General features: G+C 41.7%; 1 pseudogene; it reads left to right on the forward strand.

The window, feature by feature from the left end:
* Positions 1–6,198: 6,198 nt before the first annotated feature.
* LOC138871489 (uncharacterized) lies at positions 6,199–9,255 on the forward strand (annotated as a pseudogene).
* The last annotated feature ends 11,679 nt before the right edge of the window (positions 9,256–20,934 follow it).

Raw genomic sequence — 20,934 nt, forward strand, 5'->3', positions numbered from 1 at the left:
GTGAAAATGATAACAACAATTAAATTTGTAAATGAGATTCTAAAATTACGTGATCTATTCCCGAGCTAGTTGTTAGAGCAGTTGATGCTAATAATATGGAGTTTAATGACGAAATGCAAGATAGAACGAGATAGTAATCGAACCGAAGGGCCTGCTATCTGGGTATAGGTCTGGTCGATGAGGGACCTCGTGGTCGACGTCAGGGTCGAGTTCGAGCTATCGGGGATAGTCGGGGATGTGATAACAGTTGAAGATATGATTAAACAAGGCTCTTTACAGCCAATACTAAGCTATACGATGAAGAACAAGTAGAAGAGCGATGGGTATTAAGGTGACCTCGGGCCAATGAGAACAAGCAAGTTAGAAAGAAAAGAGAGAGACACATATATTATTGCACTTGTGGAGAAATGAAGCAACATCAGTCCCTTACAAGGTAGGGTGAGTCCCCTTTATATAGGAAGGGAACTCAACTATAAGTATGTGGGCATTAATTACAAAGTATGGAGATGGGATGGCCTGATGCGATGCCTCAACATAGGCTCTAGACAGGCCAGCCCTGTCAGGCTCAGCCGTGTGCCTTGGGAGCTTCCCCCTCTGTCATGGCTTCGATCTCCGTCTTCTCTGAGTCGGGCCTTGACGAGCCCTGAGGTTGGGAACTCGACCGTGGCTTCCTGTCCTCGGGGTCTTGCGAAATGACTTGAGAGCGAGAAATCAAATCCTGTGATTTCACCGCGTACATTATGGCTAGACAAGAAGAAACAAACAAATTAACAGATCATGCAAGATAAACATAGTGAAACCTACTGTCATTGTAATACTTGAGATATATTCAAATAGGAGTCGGAGTAGTTAAAGGTACCGTATGAACGTTGCAGGAATAAAAGAGAGTGCCAATGGGGAGACAGTCAAAATATCGGCTCAGAAGCAACCTTTCAAGAACAAGGGCATGGAGGTAAGTAACTTCGGATAATTATAGGCAAGAGAGGACAACAAAAGGTCTGTCGAATATAAGATAAAATGAGCTTACAACTTTAAAAGAGTCAGAGGATCCTCCCAAAGTACTACAACGAAAGACTAACTGGGGAAATAAGGAAGAAGGCTACAACCTAAGCACAATGACCTAAAAAGGAAATGGTCTTGTAACAACAGTCTCACAACAACATTGCATGCACTCCATAAAAAGATGGCGCCTCCCGTGTCTATTGAACGTGGAGTAAAATCAGAAGTGATATTCAAGATCATATGAGTTGTATGGAATTCCAATATGTGTGGGCACTAAGATAAGCTGTATATGCACGCAACAAGTGGCAGAATGACCAGGAGAATTAATAGCTTACATCTAAAGAAAGCTAAGTTGGAACGAAAGAAATTATTCGATCAATGATCCAGAATTAGTTACATTATGAACGCACTTAAGAGTTTGGAGTTTTATACATGCAGCATATATAGTCGTAAAATATTCTGGTATACGTTAAAAGAAAGAATTGAGCCCAGGACTTAGATGAAAGATTAAATTGTTAAAGGATTGTATCATACATATTCCTCAGCGCCCATGAAAGGCTAAACATAATAACTAATACCATGAACCATAGATCAGGAGATAACTTAAGCCGACATACAGGGAAGGAGGAAACTAAAGAGTTACATCAACGAAGTAAATTAGGAGTCTGATTATTGGACCTAAAAAATTATAGAACTCGTGATTGAGAATATTACAGGATCACTCTTTATATTAGAGGTACAAGAGAGATAGTATAACAACCATATTCTATAATGGCCCATCGATAAAGCCAGTTAGAAAAGTACCAGCCTCATAAGAAGTCAGTACAAAGCTCCCACTAGATTGTGTATGTAAGTCCCCGGAAAATTCTTCCAAGTAATTTGAGATTTCGTCGTACCAAGGTAGGCTAATTATTTCATTTTGTGTGCAAATGAGGATTCATGATATAATGGGTATTAATTGGATATGTTAATAAGCATATAATTCATATTAGAGGTGGATTGGGGTCTAAGGAGAGGCCTAAGTCTAAACCAAGTTAGAAAAGTTTCATATTAGACGAAATCTGTAAATGAGTGCGCATAAGACCCCACTTTGAACGATTATATCTCCAGTTCTATAGGGAATTGTGTGATGCTCAACCTATCAGATTAAAGCTCTTTGAGTATAGTTTCCAACGCAACAAACCGTCCATCATTTGGAGGTGTATACAGAAGGTTTTGACCATTTTTGTGTCCCTTCCGTCGCCAGCGCCCTGGGTAGCGCTGGGTGCTAGCCGTGGCGCCCGGAATTTTGAGCTACTAGAATCAGCGCCCCAGGCAGCGCCCGGCGCCACATGTGGTGCCCGAAACAGCCTATAATACACAATTTTGGGGTTCATTTTCTCTCATTTCTTTTGGACGAGTTTGAGGGTTTTCCTCCATTCTCTCAAGACCTCCAACTCCTCTCATCTTCAAGGTAAGTTTTTGGAGTATTTGGAGTTGATCACTACTCCTAAACACTTATATTAACATGGATTGATCTTGAAAATCTATAGATTTCCATTAAAATCCTTGAATATATCAAGAACACCACAAGTGGAGATTCTCAAGATTCTTGCTACAAGAGGTATGTCCATCACCTCTAACTACTCTATGGTGATTAATTATGTATGATATATATTAGAACTCATGGGATGGGGATTGGAAGTCATAGGTGTCTAACCTAGGCTGTGTTGGTATTGTAGAGATTGTGAGGTGGGTTATTGGGGTATGATTCTTGGGGTAATAGTATTACGTATACATGCATGTACAAATTAGGTTTGTGGGAAGGTTGATAAATACAAATAAGTAAAGATTGGGCTGGGGAAAGAAGAAAATCTTGTAAAAGGAATTTAAAATCAAGATGCTCAACTTGTGTTTGATAAAATGCTCAAATGAGCTGAGACCATGAATACCTTCCTAATTTGTGTTAATTTTGTTATGTTTCAAGTAGATTGGGATTGCTAGAATTTTCGAAACGTCGTAGTAACTTAAGGAAAGCTAAAACGAGGTACGTATGGCTAACTTTGACCTTTGTAAAGTCACTTTGTTTGGTGTACGAATATCTGGTATGTGATATCTACATGGAATTATTGTGATTGGTATGATTTGATTGTTCGTGGTTAAGTCTCCTGATATAATGGTGTACGTAATTGGCAATAAACCAAATGTGTGATTGTGAATATGTTATGTGGTAAGAATTGAGGAAAAATGATGGAAGGGAATCATAATTGATGAAATTGAAATAACAGTAGCAATATCATCTGTGACCCGTTGTGGGCAGTTATCGTTGTGATTTGAATTGTATACGGTTGTTGAATATGATGGTTGTGGAAATTCTTTGAGAAATTGTTGTTGTTGTTCTTTGTGAATTGTTGTTGTTGTTGTTGTATTGTTTGTGAATTGTGATTGTACGGTGAGATCGGGTTGCGCGCCGCAACATGAAGTAATAAGGTGTGGGTTGTGGTGATAAGGGTGGCCGAGGTAATAAGGGTGGTCGAGGTAATAAGGATGGAAAGTGATCAAAATCACTACTGAAATGAAAATATGAGAGAGTTGTGAAATCATTGATGTGAAAATGTTAAAGGGGAAATGGAGAGATTGTAACTTATTTGGCTTGATTGCTTTCCTTCATGTGTATTTGATTGTTGATTCCATTACTACTTGTTACTTATGTATGGTTGAGTTTACTAAGGGCAAGTTTGTTCATACATACCAGTACAATTCAAATGTACTGACGTCCCTTTTGTCGGGGTCGCTACATTCGTGTCATGATTGTAGGTGGATCCTTAGCAGGTACTCCAGTCCACCGACCGTAGCTCCCCTTCACGTTCCGCCAGAAGCATTGGTGAGCCCTTTTCCTCCCAGGGCCTTGCGTGGCTCATGCCGCTTTTTATTTCGGAGTCTTGTTTTGGTTTTTGGTGTGAGGTATAGCCGTAGCCTTGTTACCGGCAAGTATTATATCATCCTTTTGTATCCTTAGAGGCTCTGTAGACAGTAAATGTGGGTTGTGAATTTATGAAAATATGTATTTTATATATTGGGCGATGTAAGTTATAAACCTCATTAAGTGACTACGTATGTTTTGTAAAAGGGTGTTTTAATTATAAAATGACTATTTCCTTTGATTAATGGACAATAAAAATGCGGGGTAACATGTGGAATAGGAAAGGCACCCAGGCCCGCTTGGCTGGGACTACCCGGTCGAGCGCCGGTCGCGCCTCTCGGTTTTTGGGGCGTGACAAACTTGGTATCAGAGCCTAAGGTTTTAAAAGGGTCCTAAGATGTCTCGGAGCCGTGCCTAGTAGAGCCCTTCTTATCGGTGTGTTGTCGACTACATCTATAAGTAGGGGGCTACATGGGAATTTAGGAAATTACTCTCTTCTTTGCTATTCTATATCGTGTAGTGAAGTGAAAAGTGGAAGTATTCACGTCTAACTCGTGCTCTGTTTCGAATTTTTCAGTAATGGCACCTAAGAAGAGAGCTAGACTCGACCTTAGGGCCAATGCCACCCCAAGTGTGCCTATGAATCATGTACCTGATGTCGTGGGTGAGAGTGACTCCCCGGTCTTGAATCTGCCTGACCCATTTATCCTGGATCCGAGTATTCCTGTCCCAGCTGCGGCTGAGGGTGCTACCATCCCTCCAGCTGATACTCCTGATCCTGATGCAGTTCCAGCTTTCAGTCCCGGGGTTTCTGATGGGACCTTAGAGGAGCCATCCATATGTTGACCCAGTTAGTGGCCGCTCAGGCCCAGAGATCTCATGATGCCCCTACTTCCCCCAGCGGACAGGGAGATTCTGCCAGCTCCAGAGTCAACCAGTTTCTGCGGTTGGCCCCTCCAGAGTTCACAGGCACAAACCCAGAGGCCGATCCGCAGGATTTCCTTGATGAAATGTATAAGACCCTTCGAGTGATGAAGGCTACAGAGACGGAAGGGGTTGAGTTGGCCTCATACAGGTTGAGGGGAGCAGCGTATTTGTGGTTCGAGATGTGGGAGGATTCCCGTGGGGAGGGAAGACCTCCGGCTAGATGGGATGAGTTTGTAGATGCATTCATGGACCACTTCTTGCCTGCCGAGACAATGGCGGCCCGTGCCACTGAGTTTGAGGTCCTCAAGCGGGGCAGTATGAGTGTTTGGGAGTACCACATGGAGTTTGTGAGATTGTCCAAGTATGCTCCCCAGTTAGTGTCAACCATGGGTGATCGAGTTCGGCGATTTGTTCAGGGTCTTAGTCCTTTGGTGGTGAACGAGGCTGCTACGGCGGCCTTACACTCAGATATGAATTATGGGAATATTGTGGGATTAGCTCAGGCCATAGAGGCTAGGAAGTTGAAAATACGAGCAGGAAGAGAGAGTAACAGCAGGGCCCGATCAGTGGGTCACTTAGGGAGACCCGTTCAGAGAAGGGGACCATCAGGGTCATCCCAGTCATATGATCAGTCCTCAGCGAGCACACTACCATCTGCGTACAGTTATCAGCAGAGTAGTCACTCGAGACCAGGTTTAGATAGTAGGTTACCCTATCAGTCTGGTCGTCCGGGAGGGAGATCATAGCAGCAAGGGAGGGCTATATGCCCCAAGTGTGGGAGATTCTATACGGAGACTTGCTATCTGGATCTCCCGGTGTGTTATAGATGCGGGGCGAGAGGTCATATCCAGCGGGACTACCATGCGCCCAGTCAGGGAATGGGTAGAGGATTTGCTCAGTCATCCGGTTTTTCAGCCGCCATATCATCCGCGCGCCCTCCAGCTCTAGCAGGGCGTGGTACAGTTAGGGGTGGAGCTCGTGGTAGAGGTGGACCCAGCCAGTTTTACGCCTTGAGTGGTCGCTAGAGTGCAGAGGCTTCCCCAGATGTTGCTACAGGTATCTTGTCTGTTCAGGCCATTGATTGTTATGCTCTTATTGATTTGGGGTCCTCTTTGTCTTATGTCTCCCCATTCATTGCTTCAAGTTTTGGGGTAGAACCCGAACAGCTTCATGAGCCGTTCTCTGTATCGACTCCGGTTGGTGATTCTATCATAACCGCGCGAGTTTATAGGAATTGTGTTGTCACGGTATGTGGCCGTGCTACCACGGCCGATCTTACTGAGCTTGGAATGGTGGATTTTGATGTGATTATGGGAATGTAATGGCTTTATTCGTGCTTTGCTAAACTTGACTGCCGAACGAGAGTCATGAGGCTTGAGTTCCCTAATGAGCCGGTTATTGAGTGGAAGGGAAATGGTGTGGTACCGAAGGGTAGGTTTGTTTCTTACCTTAAGGCTTCGAAGATTATTAAGAAGGGGTATATTTTCCATTTGGTCCGGGTGGCAGACACCACTTCAGAAGTATCTGTCCCCAAGTCCGTGCCAGTCGTGAATGAGTTTATTGAAGTGTTTCCGGACGAGCTTCCAGGGATCCCGCCAGATAGGGAGATTGATTTGGGGATTGATGTATTGCCAGATACGCAGCCAATATCTATTCCACCATATAGAATGGCGCCATCGGAGTTAAGGGAGTTAAAGGAGCAGCTGAAGGATTTATTAGAAAAGGGGTTCATACGGCCAAGTGTGTCGCCATGGGGTGCTCCGGTTCTTTTTGTCAGAAAGAAGGATGGGTCACTCCGGATATGTATTGATTATCGGCAGCTTAACAAGGTCACCATCAAGAATAAACATCCTTTGCCTCGGATAGATGATTTGTTCGACCAATTGCAAGGTGCAAGGTTGTTCTCCAAAATTGACCTACGGTCTGGGTATCACCAATTGAAGATTAGAGAGCAGGATATTCCTAAGACCGCTTTCAGAACTCGCTATGGTCACTTTGAATTCTTGGTCATGTCTTTTGGGCTAACCAACGCCCCGACAGCTTTCATGGATCTTATGAATCGGGTCTTCAAGCCGTTTCTAGACTCCTTTGTGATTGTTTTCATTGACAACATCCTTGTTTATTCGCGGAGCCGGGAGGATCATGCCGATCACCTCAGGGCAGTTCTGCAGACTCTTCATCAACACCAGTTGTATGCTAAATTTTCAAAATGTGAATTTTGGTTGGAGTCTATTACCTTTCTAGGTCATGTTGTTTCTAGTGTAGGGATTCAGGTGGATCCCCAGAAGATTGCAGCAGTGAAAGATTGGCCTAGACCCATGACCCCGATGGAGATCTGTAGCTTCTTGGGTTTAGCGGGGTATTATCGGAGGTTTGGTTTGTGGATGGATTCTCTACCCTCGCCTCCCCGTTGACTAAGTTGACACAGAAAGCAGTTAAGTTCCAATGGTCTGACGCTTGTGAGAAAAGTTTTCAGGAATTGAAGTCGAGATTGACCTCGGCGCCGATATTGACCTTACCGGAGGACACTGAAGGATTTGTGGTTTATTGCGATGCCTCCAGGGTCGGTTTGGGGTGTGTGTTAATGCAACATGGGAAGGTTATAGCTTATGCTTCAAGGCAACTCAAGAATCACGAGAAGAATTATCCGACACATGATTTGGAGCTTGCGGCAGTTGTATTTTCCTTGAAAATATGGCAGCATTATCTTTATGGGGTCCATGTGGATGTATTCTCAGACCACAAGAGTCTCCAATATTTGTTCAAACAGAAGGAGCTGAATTTAAGGCAGCGACGGTGGTTAGAATTGATCAAGGATTATGATATGAACATTTTATACCATCCAGGGAAAGCGAATATGGTGGCCGACGCTCTCAGTTGGAAGTCCATGGGTAGTTTGGCTCATTTGGGAGCGGTTCAGAGGCCTTTGGCTCGGGAGGTTTATCAATTAGCCAGTCTGGGGGTTTGTATTTCGGCCTCAGATGAGGGGAAGATTATGGTGCATAATGGAGCAGAATCGTCACTTGTAGCGGAAGTCAAGGAAAATCAATTCATTGATCCAGCATTGGCACAGATGAAAGAGGCAGTTTTGAATAACAAGACTTCGGCATTTTCACTTGGTGGCGGGGATGGTGTATTACAATGTCAAGGTAGGCTATGTGTTCCAGATGTGGATAATCTTCGGGAGAGGGTAATGGCGGAGGCTCATAATTCCAGGTATTCTGTGCACCCAGGTTCTACGAAAATGTATCATGATCTCAAGGAAATTTATTGGTGGAACAGTATGAAGAGGGGTGTGGCGGACTTTGTGACTAGATGTCCAAACTATTAGCAAGTGAAGGCCGAATATCAAAGACCCGATGGATTGACTCAAAGCATAGAAATTCCAATGTGGAAATGGGAGATGATCAATATGGATTTTGTAGTAGGGCTGCTGCGCACTCCGCGCATGTTCGACTCAATTTGGGTGATCGTTGACCGACTCACAAAATTAGCGCACTTCTTTCCAGTTAAATCTTCCAACACAGCGGAACAGTATGCCTAGTTGTATATCAAAGAAATAGTCAGGTTGTATGGCACTCCAGTCTCAATCATTTCAGATCGAGGGGCTCAGTTCACGACCAATTTTTGGAAGAAATTTCAGCACAACTTTCCATCCTCAAACTGACGGGCAAGCAGAGCGGACTATTCAAACGCTTGAGGACATGTTGCGAGATTGTACTCTTGATCTCAAAGGTAGTTGGGATGACCATTTGCCACTCATAGAATTTGCTTATAACAACAGCTTCCATGCTAGTATCCAGATGGCACCATTCGAGGCACTGTATGGTAGGAGATGCAGGTCTCCCATTGGGTGGTTCGAGGTTGGAGAAGCAGAATTGATAGGGCCGGACCTCGTGCATCAGGCCATGGAGAAAGTCAAAATTATTAAGGAGAGGTTGAAAACTGCTCAAAGTCGCCAAAAGTCTTATTCGGACATTCGTCGTAGAGATTTGGAGTTCAAAGAAGATGATTGGGTATTTTTGAAGGTTTCCCCCATGAAGGGAATCATGCGATTTGGCAAGAAAGGGAAATTAAGTCCGAGGTTTGTCGGACCATACAGAATCATTCAGAGGATCGGTCAAGTGGCATACAAGCTCGAACTACCACCCGAGATGTCGTTGGTACACCCGGTCTTCCATGTGTCTATGTTGAAGAAGTTAGTAGGAGATTCGTCCGTTATTGTGCCAATTGAAGCTATTGAGGTTAATGAAGAACTATCTTATGAAGAAATTCCAGTGGCCATTCTTGATAGGCAAGTCCGGAAATTGAGAACTAAGGAAATTGCCTCTGTAAAAGTGTTATGGCGGAACCAACAGGTTGAGGAAGCCACTTGGGAAACTGAGGAAGAAATGAGAAAGAAGTACCCACATTTGTTTGAATAGATATGTAATAGCTTTCATGCATGTGGTTCCTGTAAACTCTTAGTTTTTGATTTGATCTATGTTAAACTATTCCATTTTGACTATGTATGTTGCCTATGCGGCCATGGTTGGTGTTGAACAAGTTATGTTATGTCTATGGAACATGTATATACTGTTAGGATATGTATCTGGGGCCCTCTGACAGGTGGATAGTCCTAGTTACAAAGGAAACTCTGGCGAAATTTTCGGAAATTGAAGGAGTTAGCCAAATTTGGGGCTGATGATATATTTCATAATGAAAAAAAAGAGTGAACCTTGATCCTCATAAGGAGAAGTTACATAAGGATGACTAATAAGTGAACCTTGATCCTCATTCGAGGACGAATGATCCTAGGGGGGGGGAGAATGTAAGGCCCCGGAAAATTCTTCCAAGTAATTTGAGATTTCGTTATACCAAAGTAGGCTAATTATTTCATTTTGTGTGCAAATGAGGATTCATGATATAATGGGTATCAATTGGATATGTTAATAAGCATATAATTCATATTAGAGGTGGATTGGGGTCTAAGGAGAGGCCTAAGTCTAAGCCAAGTTAGAAAAGTTTCATATTAGACGAAATCTGTAAATGAGTACGCATAAGACCCCACTTTGAACGATTATATCTCCAGTTATATAGGGATTTGTGTGATTCTCAACCTATCAAATTAAAGCTCTTTGAGTCTAGTTTCCAACTCAACAAACCGTCCATCATTTGGAGGTGTATACAGAAAGTTATGACCATTTTTGTGTCCCTTCCGTTGCCAGTGCCCTGGGTAGCGCTGGGCGCTAGCCGTGGCGCCCGGAATTTTGAGCTACTGGAATCAGCGCCCCAGGCAGCGCCCGGCGCCACCTGTGGTGCCTGAAACAGCCTATAATACACAATTTCGGGGTTCATTTTCTCTCATTTCTTTTGGGCGAGTTTGAGGGTTTTCCTCCATTCTCTCAAGACCTCCAACTCCTCTCATCTTCAAGGTACGTTTTTGGAGTATTTTGAGTTTATCACTACCCCTAAACACTTATATTAACATGGATTGATCTTGAAAATCCGTAGATTTCCATTAAAATCCTTGAATATATCAAGAACACCACAAGTGGGGATTCTCAAGATTCTTGCTACAAGAGGTATGTCTATCACCTCTAACTACTCTATGGTGATTAATTATGTATGATATATACATTAGAACTCATGGGATGGGGATTGGAAGTCATAGGTGCCTAACCTAGGTTGTGTTGGTATTGTAGAGATTGTGAGGTGGGTTATTGGGGTATGATTCTTGGGGTAATAGTATTACGTATACATGCATGTACAAATTAGGTTTGTGGGAAGGTTGATAAATACAAATAAGTAAAGATTGGGTTGGGGAAAGAATAAAATCTTGTAAAAGGAATTTAAAATCAAGATGCTCAACTAGTGTTTGATAAAATGCTCAAATGAGCTGAGACCATGAATACTTCCTAATTTGTGTTAATTTTGTTATGTTTCAAGTAGATTGGGATTGCTAGAATTTTCAAAACGTCGTAGTAACTTAAGGAAAGCTAAAACGAGGTACGTATGGCTAACTTTGACCTTTGTAAAGTCACTTTGTTTGGTGTACGAATATCTGGTATGTGATATCTACATGGAATTATTGTGATTGGTATGATTTGATTGTTCGTGGTTAAGTCTCTTGATATAATGGTGTACGTAATTGGCAATAAACCAAATGTGTGATTGTGAATATGTTATGTGGTAAGAATTGAGGAACAAATGATGGAAGTGAATCGTAATTGATGAAATTGAAATAACAGTAGCAATATCATCTGTGACCCGTTGTGGGCAGTTATCGTTGTGATTTGAATTGTATACGGTTGTTGAATATGATGGTTGTGGAAATTCTTTGAGAAATTGTTGTTGTTGTTCTTTGTGAATTGTTGTTGTTGTGTTATTTGTGAATTGTGATTGTACGGTGGGATCGGGTTGCGCGCCGCAACACGAAGTAATAAGGTGTGGGTTGTGGTGATAAGGGTGGCCGAGGTAATAAGGGTGGCCGAGGTAATAAGGATGGAAAGTGATCGAAATCACTACTGAAATGAAAATATGAGAAAGTTGTGAAATCATTGATGTGAAAATGTTGAAGGGGAAATGGAGAGATTGTAACTTGTTAGGCTTGACTGCTTTCCTTCATGTGTATTTGATTGTTGATTACATTACTACTTATTACTTGTGTATGGTTGAGTTTACTCAGGGCAAGTTTGTTCATACATACCAGTACAATTCAAATGTATTGACGTCCCTTTTGCCGGGGGCGCTACATTCGTGTCATGATTGTCGGTGGATCCTTAGCAGGTACTCCAGTCCACCGACCGTAGCTCCCCTTCACTTTCCGCCAGAAGCATTGGTGATCCCTTTTCCTCCCGGGGCCTTGCGTGGCTCATGCAGCTTTTTATTTCGGAGTCTTGTTTTGGTTTTTGGTGTGAGGTATAGTCGGAGCCTTGTTACCGGCAAGTATTGTATCATCCTTTTGTATCCTTAGAGGCTCTGTAGATAGTAAATGTGGGTTGCGAATTTATGAAAATATGTATTTTGTATATTGGGCGATGTAAGCTGTAAACCTCATTAAGTGACTACGTATGTTTTGTAAAAGGGTGTTTTAATTATAAAATGACTATTTCCTTTGATTAATGGACAATAAAAATACGGGGTAACACGTGGAATAGGAAAGGCACCCAGGTCCGCTTGGCTGGGGCTACCTAGTCGAGCGCCGGTCGTGCCCCTCAGTTTTTGGGGCGTGACAGTGTATGCACCAGAGGTATAAGAATTATAAAAGAGCTTCAAGTTATGGACATGAATTATACCTCTGTAGAAGGGAGGTCATGAAAGAGATAGAAGATACGATGTGAGATTTTAAGGTAATTAAGGTAAAGGTGAACAGTGTACGAGATACTCAAAGGAAGAATATGTGAATAGTCTATACTTCAGATAGAAGGCAAAAAGTGCTGGGATTCAGTATCTAGGAATGATAGCGGCGTCGCCAGTGGTGTGAGCACGTGATTTTTGCCTCACAGGAACTACTCCAAAAGAAATCAAAAAATAAAATAGTTTTTCTTTGTACGCAATTTGGAGAATTTTTGTGGCACTTTGTTAATTATTCGTGTTGTCTGTGCATGTTCGTCTTTGTTTTAATTAAAGAAAAATACAAAAATAGGTTGCATTGACATTTAGGATTTAATTCTGTAATTCGGAGTAGTTAAGTGTTCTCTACAAAAATGAAAAATTCACAAAACATAATGTACTTCGCGTTTTAATATTTAATGTCAAAATCGTGTGATTTTCTTTTATTCAATTTTGTGTGATATTTTTAAGAGTTAATTAGCATTTTAAGTTAATTTTGGTTTTACAATTTAAGTTAGGATTTTAATTTTGAAGATTAGTTTAAAAAGAAAAGAAAACAAAAATGAAAGATAGAAGAGAAATCGGACTGGGCCGTATTAATTTTGACCAAATCCGGCCCAAATTTTGTGTCTAACCCGGTCCAACTGATCAACCCACTCAGATGTCCCAAACGACGTCGTTTATGTCACTTTCAATCAGCGCCGTTAGATTGAATCAATCCAACGACCGAGATCATCTATCCCTTACCCATTCCCCAACCCGACCCGTTTATCGGAGATGGATCCGGTCTTAAGAGTGCCTAAACGGTGCCGTTCCACTTAAATGATCAATCCAGGCCGTTGACCTCATCAGATCAAACGGCCAGGATTCGTTTCCCTCTCTGGTATATAAATTTAATCCCTTACCCGCTCCCCCAAGCCAAACCCCTCCCCTTCGTCTCCCAGAACTAGAGACCAAACGACCCTCCACCAAACCCTAGCCGCCCTCGTACCCCTTCGCCTGAAAGCCGGCGGCAATGATGCCGGTGACCACGAAACTCACACCTGTGAACCTTCTAACCAACCTCAATACAAATCCCTACCCCTTTAACCTCGAATCATCCCGGTTTGTTTCAAATCTTCAATCGAAGATTCGACCAAAACCCTAAACCTACCCAACCAGTCCCAAGTTCACACCCCAGCTCCACCTGACCTCCCTCGTTCCCAAACCACCCCTACTTTGGCTCGAATCTTGCTAGAACTGGTCGAATTTTAAATCTATTGAAGAACCCTAGAGAGCCAAAACCTGGAACCTGTCCGAGTAAAGGGGAAATTTGAGGTTCTTAATCGACCTTAGTCGAGTGTTTTCAGTCGAGAACACTCGATTGAGGTCCGTTTGGACCTCAAAAGTTCGAGTCGAAGTTTAAAATGGGAACTTTTTGGAGTTTAGCCTGTAATTTTGAGGTATTTTTCTTCTTTTTCTTTTCTATTTTTGTTGTTGTTTATCGGCTTAAGCTTCGGTGTATTTCATCATCTTTTCGACTTATTTCTCTCTTCTCTTTCGGACTTTTTTCTGGTCCAATTTTTTTTTTCTCATGTGGTTGATTGGCATATGTTGAATCGATTGAGTGTGTTTGTCTTTTAGTTTGGTTGTAAAAGTCAGTGTCCGTAATGTTCTTGTACAAAAACTGTGTCTAGTCTTGTAATTGGTTACTAGTATTACTAGTTCAAATGGTCTCATTTTCTGTGATGTTTGGCTCCTTGTTTTGTTGTTCATCATTTTTCAGTTTATTTTCGTCCAGTATGTTACAGTATTTCATTCATTTTGTTTAGTTTAGAGTTGTGAATATAGTTAGTCATTCTCACGTAATGTGTCAATCATGGTTGGAAGTTTAACCTAGTTATGTTCAAATATGTTTTGTCCTGATTCGTTGGCCTTCATTTTGATACCATTTGATCTAATCTGAGTTCTAAGTTTGAACTGCTAAGTGAATTTGAATTAAATTGGTTATAGATGCTATAGTTTGGTGATCAATTAGGAATCAGCTTAGTTATTTGATTAGGGAATGAGTTATAGCCGATAGGTTTTGGGTGCAGATTGAAAGGGGATTGGACTAGGACGGTAAATCACAGTAATTTCAGGGGTAATTTACTGTTTAAAAGTTTGGAAAAATGGTCTTGCTAAGTGGGATGTCAGTAAAGCACTTAATTAACCATTAATTTAATGTGTTAGTGGGGAACAAAACATAATGGTATGTGGAGGCTTGAAAGGAATTGATTAAAATATAACATGCCCATACCAATTGAATTAATAATGGCAAGGAACATATAATAGTGGGGAATGCACTTGCTTATTTTAGGGACTGAAATAGGCATTAATGATTAAAATAAAAACACTAGGGTAGTGGGGGGTAATAAAAGAATTGAAAAGATAAGATGTTAGTGGATTGGAGCACTAATGGTATGCCTATTAAAAGAGCTATGAATCAGTCTTTTAGAAGGACCTGAAGGAAGGGAGGGGAGAGAGTTTTACTATTGGAGTACCTTAATTAACTTGCCAAAGTCTCAGCCAATAGTCCAGCTCCCTAAGAATCATAAGCAGTTTTAAAATTCTCTGCTTCAAGTTTCAGAGATCACTTTTGAGAGTCTTTAATCACTTAGAGAGGTCCTGAAAATCAGTTTCTAAGGCTTAAAGATTGGAGAGCTTGTTTCCAGTTTCAAGCTTGTTTACTGGAGTGTTTGAGGTTCACTGGTTGGTTTTCTTGTTGAGTTTGAGGTCCAATTAGTTGCCCGGAGTTATTTGTTGTTTGCTGTTTGGTTTCACAACTGGTTATGAGCTGTGGTCAAGTGTTTTTCTGATTTGAAACTGGGTTTGGAGCTGTTTCTGAATTCCAATTTGCTGTCTGCTGGTGGTATTTGCTGCTGCTGTTGTTTGCTGTGTTGTACTGCTGCTAACTTCCTCTTTATTCTTCTATTCACTCCAATCCAGGTATACAACTAAGCTCAATTTGATGTAGCCCTGGAAATGTAAACATGAAATGGAAGTGCTCGGGCCCTTAATTATTTGATGTTGTATCTGTAGCTCAGTAGATATAGATGATAAGTAGTTGTATAGTCCAATTTGATCTATAACTCAATAAAATGTGGACTGTGAAGTTTGTACCTAATTAGGACTGTTTAAACTGTTAATTCGTGTACATTAGTTGTAGACTTAGTATAGTTTAGTACTTATTTCAATTAACAATGAGTTAAAAATCGAATATCAGTATTGTTTGGACCTACAATTAATCCAGAAGTCAACATGTGGTGCTTATTCCGATATCAGGTTAAACGCATTTTTTTTAAAAAAATAGCCCAACATGCTAGTTATTGATGTCCTCTCCTTTAATCGTTAAGCTCACTATTTCGACGCAGGAACAAGTAATTGCATGTTAATGGTTAATATCAATAGTCTACTTGAATTTGAATCAGTTAGCTTATGAATGTTAGCAGAATCAAATAACCGAGTCGTGTAGTTCAAAACTCGATCCAGCATATGGATTGGGTTCTTTGGACCTAAAGTTGAAATGACATTTGGTCTACTAATTTTCAATTGATAGACTATAGGATTTTCTAATATTAACTAATTGGGCCCCCCTTTTATTTCTTTAAATACAAATAAATAGAGGAATAATAGTCATTTTAGGATTAGCCTTTAAATAATAAATGAGACGAGCCTCGCCCAATAAAACGCAGAAGTTGCGGGACCCTCAGTAAATATTGCATTAAAATATTTTAGATTTTGGGACGGACCGTCTAATGAATTTCACGGCTTTCCTCAAAATAATAACGCGCTAGTCACTTTAGGCGCGCTTTCAATAAATTACTTTCTTAAACTCGGGTGCACATTTATGTGACCCAAATCCAAATCTCAACGGAGTCGAAACGTGTCAATAACCACGAGTGCATTGATGTGACGTGGTTCGAGACGTGCTTTCACGACATTGCAATTCTCTCTTAAAATAACAACAATAAAAGCGGGAAAGAGTCAAAATTTGCACACAGGTCCAACATGTATTAAAATCAGATAAATAAGCTGAATATGATATTTGAGCGACCGTGCTAGAACCACGGAACTCGGGAATGCCTAACACCTTTTCCCGAGTTAAAAGAATTCCTTATCCGAATTTCTGGTTCGCGGACTGTAATACAGAGTCAATCTTTTCCTCGATTTGGGATTCAACCGGTGACTTGGGACACCATAAATCTCCCAAGTGGCGACTCTGAATTAAATAATAAATCCCGTTTCGATTGTCCTTTAATTGGAAAAAACTCCCCTACGCCCTTGCGGGCGCAGGTAAAAAGGAGGTGTGACAGCTCTGGCAACTCTGTCGGGGACCAAGAACCCAGAACTTTTGGTTCAGGGTTCAGAATTCGAGCTTATAATAATTGTTATATCTGTATTTGTTTATTATCTGATTTTATTACATGTTTGGGCCTAATGTGCTAAATGTTGCTTTTACCGCTTTGATATTATCTGAACTATATATATAAACTGCTACGAAATCCCTCTTTTCTCTCTCTTGAGGAGTGCACGCTGGTCGTGACTTCTTTCTGTTAGTGTCCTATTCCAAATAGAATGAGGTTCGGACAAGTTGCAAAATCGGATGATCTTTTGGTTACCGGTACGCAGCCCCCCCTCGGCTTGAGTTGTCCGCTCAGGTAAGCCAGGTCTAGAACAAATAAACCTAGGTTTTAAACCTAGTATAACAATACCTCATGTAGGATCCCTAGTAGGAACGTTTGTGTGCATCATATGCATGTTTTGACTTAGGGGACTCAACACAGGGGTTGGGTCCGTCTAGGACAAGTAACCTGAAATGAAATCACCATCCTGCTGCATCCTATTTGTTTTACGCATTTATTTGCTTCAAATTTGCATGCTAACCGGCTTCTGAAAATACGAGAATATCGGAAAAAATGGGAAAAAGAGAAAAAGAAAAATAGCAGTGTAGAGAGATAATTACCTATTTTTAGAAAAAAACAGTGCCCAAATAGCGTCGAAACTCTGCCACAATTTTGAGAAAATGTTTTTAGTGTGATTTACTTGAAAAAAAAACAAAAGAAAGAAGTCTTGTTTTCCAAATTAGTTTATTTTTCTTTGCCAGAACTACGTCAGTTTGATTCTCACAGGGTGTGAGATACGTAGGCAACCCTCATCGGGTCCAACTTCCTTTTCGCAAAAATAGCCAAAAGAACAAAATTTTACTTTTATTTGAAAAATAGTTAGAGTGATGCCATTCTTGTTAGAAATAGCCGAATGCCCTTAAAAAGGGCGCCGGAAGGCCGTTTTTGCAAGAACAACCACCTGTGGTCATTTTTTTGCAAGGCTTTCACCAGTGAGCCAACACAGCCTTAATATCTCCGTTCTCGAAGTGCTGAAAGGCCGTATTTGCGAAATCGGGTTTTTACTTTATTTTTGAAAAAATGTGTGTTAATTTTATTTTGAGTCAAATAAGTCTTAAATTTTAAACACCCCAATAAACATGCAGAATGAGCACGAGTTAGAATCTGCCGGTAGCAGTTATGAACAAAATCCCTTTGGAGTTGCGTATGTGGTGGAAAGATCTGGGCAAGTCAGAGCAGGATAAGGTCAATCTACATTTGGGGGGTCTCACTGGGTTATTAAAGATCAGACCTAGAGGAGACATCATAAAGGCTTTGGTTACGTTATGGGACCCGGCCCATAACGTATTTCACTTCTCGGATTTTGAACTCACCCCGACCTTGGAAGAGATAGCAGGTTATATGAAAAGTACTGCAGGTTTGAGGTATAAGTATCTGATCGCTCCAAGGGCCGTTAACTCTCACAAATTCATGAATTTGCTAAAGATAAGCAAGGGAATCCCATATTCCAAGTTGGAAGGGGTTTTTTCCACTCTACGTTTTATATACCAGAAGTACGGGCATGTAGGAGGGTTCAATGATCCAGAAAGTGGGGTTTGCAGTAAAGGGAACTGAACAAAATGGGACGAGCATAGGCGTTTCGCTTTCATGGTAGCATTCTTAGGCCTCGTGGTGTTTCCTCGAAAAGACGGGAATATCGATTTGCAGGTGGCTGGAGTCGTCAAGGTCCTGGTTACCAACGCCAAGAGTACTCTCGCCCCTATGATAGTGTCTGAGATATACCAAGCTCTCACAGCTTGTAAAGCTGGGGCAGGCTTCTTTGAGGGATGCAATTTGCTATTACAAATGTGGATGATCGAGCACTTGTGCCACCACCCTCAGTATATGAGTTATGGATCCGCAGAGAAAAGCTGCATTGAAGAATTCAACACAAGGGTTTCAGGGTTCAAGTTACCGGAGGGGTTTGGAGAATGGATAGCCCGCCTTCGCGCCATCGCTACGGGACAAATAGAATGGACACTAGGTTGGCTTCCTGTTGAAGAAATTATGTATATACCCGCCACAGGTCCTTACTTCCTCCTAATGGGTCTTCGAGGTATTCAGCCTTACGCCCCCTACCGAGTGATGAGACAATTAGTAAGGTGTCAGGTGATGCATTTAGATGAAGATCTCAGTATCCACGCCGTTGAGATTAGTTCCGACGGCCAATTTCACGAAGAAACAGTTCGTTCTGTTTGGAACGAGTGCCAGTATTTGACGGCGAGCACCTGAGTGCGGAACCTATCTAAAGGCGAGGTCTCACCCGCCTACCTTGCCTAGTATAGAAAGAAGAACGTTGCAAGGGCCAAATCAGAAAGACCGACCAAAAAACCACACATTCAGGAATTCATCGAGGCATCGCAAGAACCGTGGGCTTGGTTGGCCAAAGAAAACGAGTACAGGGCCACAATAGGAAAGCTTTAAAAGCAAGTCCAAGACCTTCAATTCGAGAATGGCTTACAAGCAACGGTGGATGAGGGTGAAAAGAAAAGGCTAGCCAAAGAAAATGAGGCCCTCCGAGCTCAAATTCAGAAACTGAAAGTAGCGGCAGAAAATCCAGTCCGAAGTAATAGAGATGAAAAGCTCGTAGCTAACCTAAGGCAGAAAGTGAGTAACTATAGTTTCTATTTGAACAAAGTAGAAAGTGAACTGGCCGGGGCTGAAAAACAATTGGCTAAAAATGTAGACGAACAGGTATGCCTGGTTAAGCAGTTGAGAGAAAGGTACGACGATGAGGTCGCGGGGTCGAAGAAAGGGGTTGTCGCCATGAGAAACAAAATGTTCAAGCAGGCAAAAGACTTCAAGGTTGAAAGGGAACACTGTTACACGACGTTGGCGCAGTTAGAAATAGACTTGCAACAACTTCAGGAACAAAACTATGCAGCCAAGCAAACTTTGGAGGCCAGGGCCCAGCAGATTGGGCGTTTGTTACAAGAAAAGGGTGTCATAAGAGAGAGAATTAGAAACATCGCTGACTACATCGTTATGAAGTGCCACATTTGTGAGGATATGACTCGCACTACATTCTTTGCAGCGGTGATGACCTTTGTTAAACAAATAATGAACAACTTGGACCGACTTCAAAGGGATCTTGCACATAGGCCTGTGGCGAGACCGAATGATGTCCCACGGACACCAGGAGCATTGATGTACTCATGATTTCCCGTTTGAATTTGTATTTCCTTTTCTGTCAGAGTCTGTGAGTCATGTTAGGTTTGTATTTTCTTTCTGTTTTGAGTCTGTATTTCTTTAGAGTATGATAGCTTAATTTCGGAGTTTGTTTGTCGTCTTTGCGTCAGAGTCTGTTAGTCTTTTGAAATTTGTTGATATTGAGTCTTTGTAATCGAAGCATCTATTTTTATAAAAGCTAAAAAACCCAAAAATGTTTTATTTACTTGCACGCTTATCTGACAGAACTACGCATGGTCTGATTCGTGCGGGGACATGATACGTAGGCAATCTCTATAGGACTCGACCACCACTAAAAAAGAAAAAAGGGGAAAATGAAAAATAAATAAAGAAGGATAGAATAAAGGAAGCTTAAAAGAAGGGGCACAATTATGAGAGGCCGGAATGACGCACACAACCGAAGCAAATGCATGATAAAAAATGGTTAATTGCCTAGGTGCAATGCATCCCAACGTGTAATTGCATATGTGTTAAACTCTTAAACTAAAAAAGTTGTTATTGTCTAGAGAATTCAAGCAGTTAGTTTATTTAGAGGATACTGGCACATTATCATTACCAAACCAGATCGAAGGGACCAATACCGGAAATCATGTCTATCCCAGATGTCGACACTAGTGTTGAGGTAGAGGAGTTGGACGTCTATAAAATGAAAGAGGAGATGCTCAAGCTTAAGCAACAGATGGCCGAAATGTACCAGGCTTGGTCCAAAGGGAAATCACCACCAGCTTACCCTGCTAACCCGACTTTTACCCCACCATTAGCTCAATCTCAGGATCATCCCGCCACCGATCCAGTTTTTCCCATTTATCATCACTACCATGGCACTACTTCTCATACGCCACAAGCTCCACCACCAAAATCATTTCCATACCCTCCTCCGCCAATCACCTCTGTCTTTGTGGCATCTCCACCAGCTGCACTCCATAAATCCCCGAGTGAACCTGTGTTCCAAGCGCAGGACAACCAGTATTATCCCCCAGAGCTTACCTTCAAAGCGCCTGAAGCCTATCCACATGATCCACATTCTGACCTACCGGGGAAAGCAGAAAAATCGGTCAGAAATCCTGAACAGGAAGAGATGTTCAAAAAAATGAAAAGCATAGAACAATCCTTCAGGGATATGAGAGGGTTAGGAGGTCAGGTGAGTGTAGCTTACAAAGACCTATGTTTGTTCCCAAATGTACAACTACCGGCAGG

Source organism: Nicotiana sylvestris, chromosome 6 (genome assembly GCF_000393655.2).
Source record: "Nicotiana sylvestris chromosome 6, ASM39365v2, whole genome shotgun sequence".
Taxonomy (NCBI): domain Eukaryota; kingdom Viridiplantae; phylum Streptophyta; class Magnoliopsida; order Solanales; family Solanaceae; genus Nicotiana; species Nicotiana sylvestris.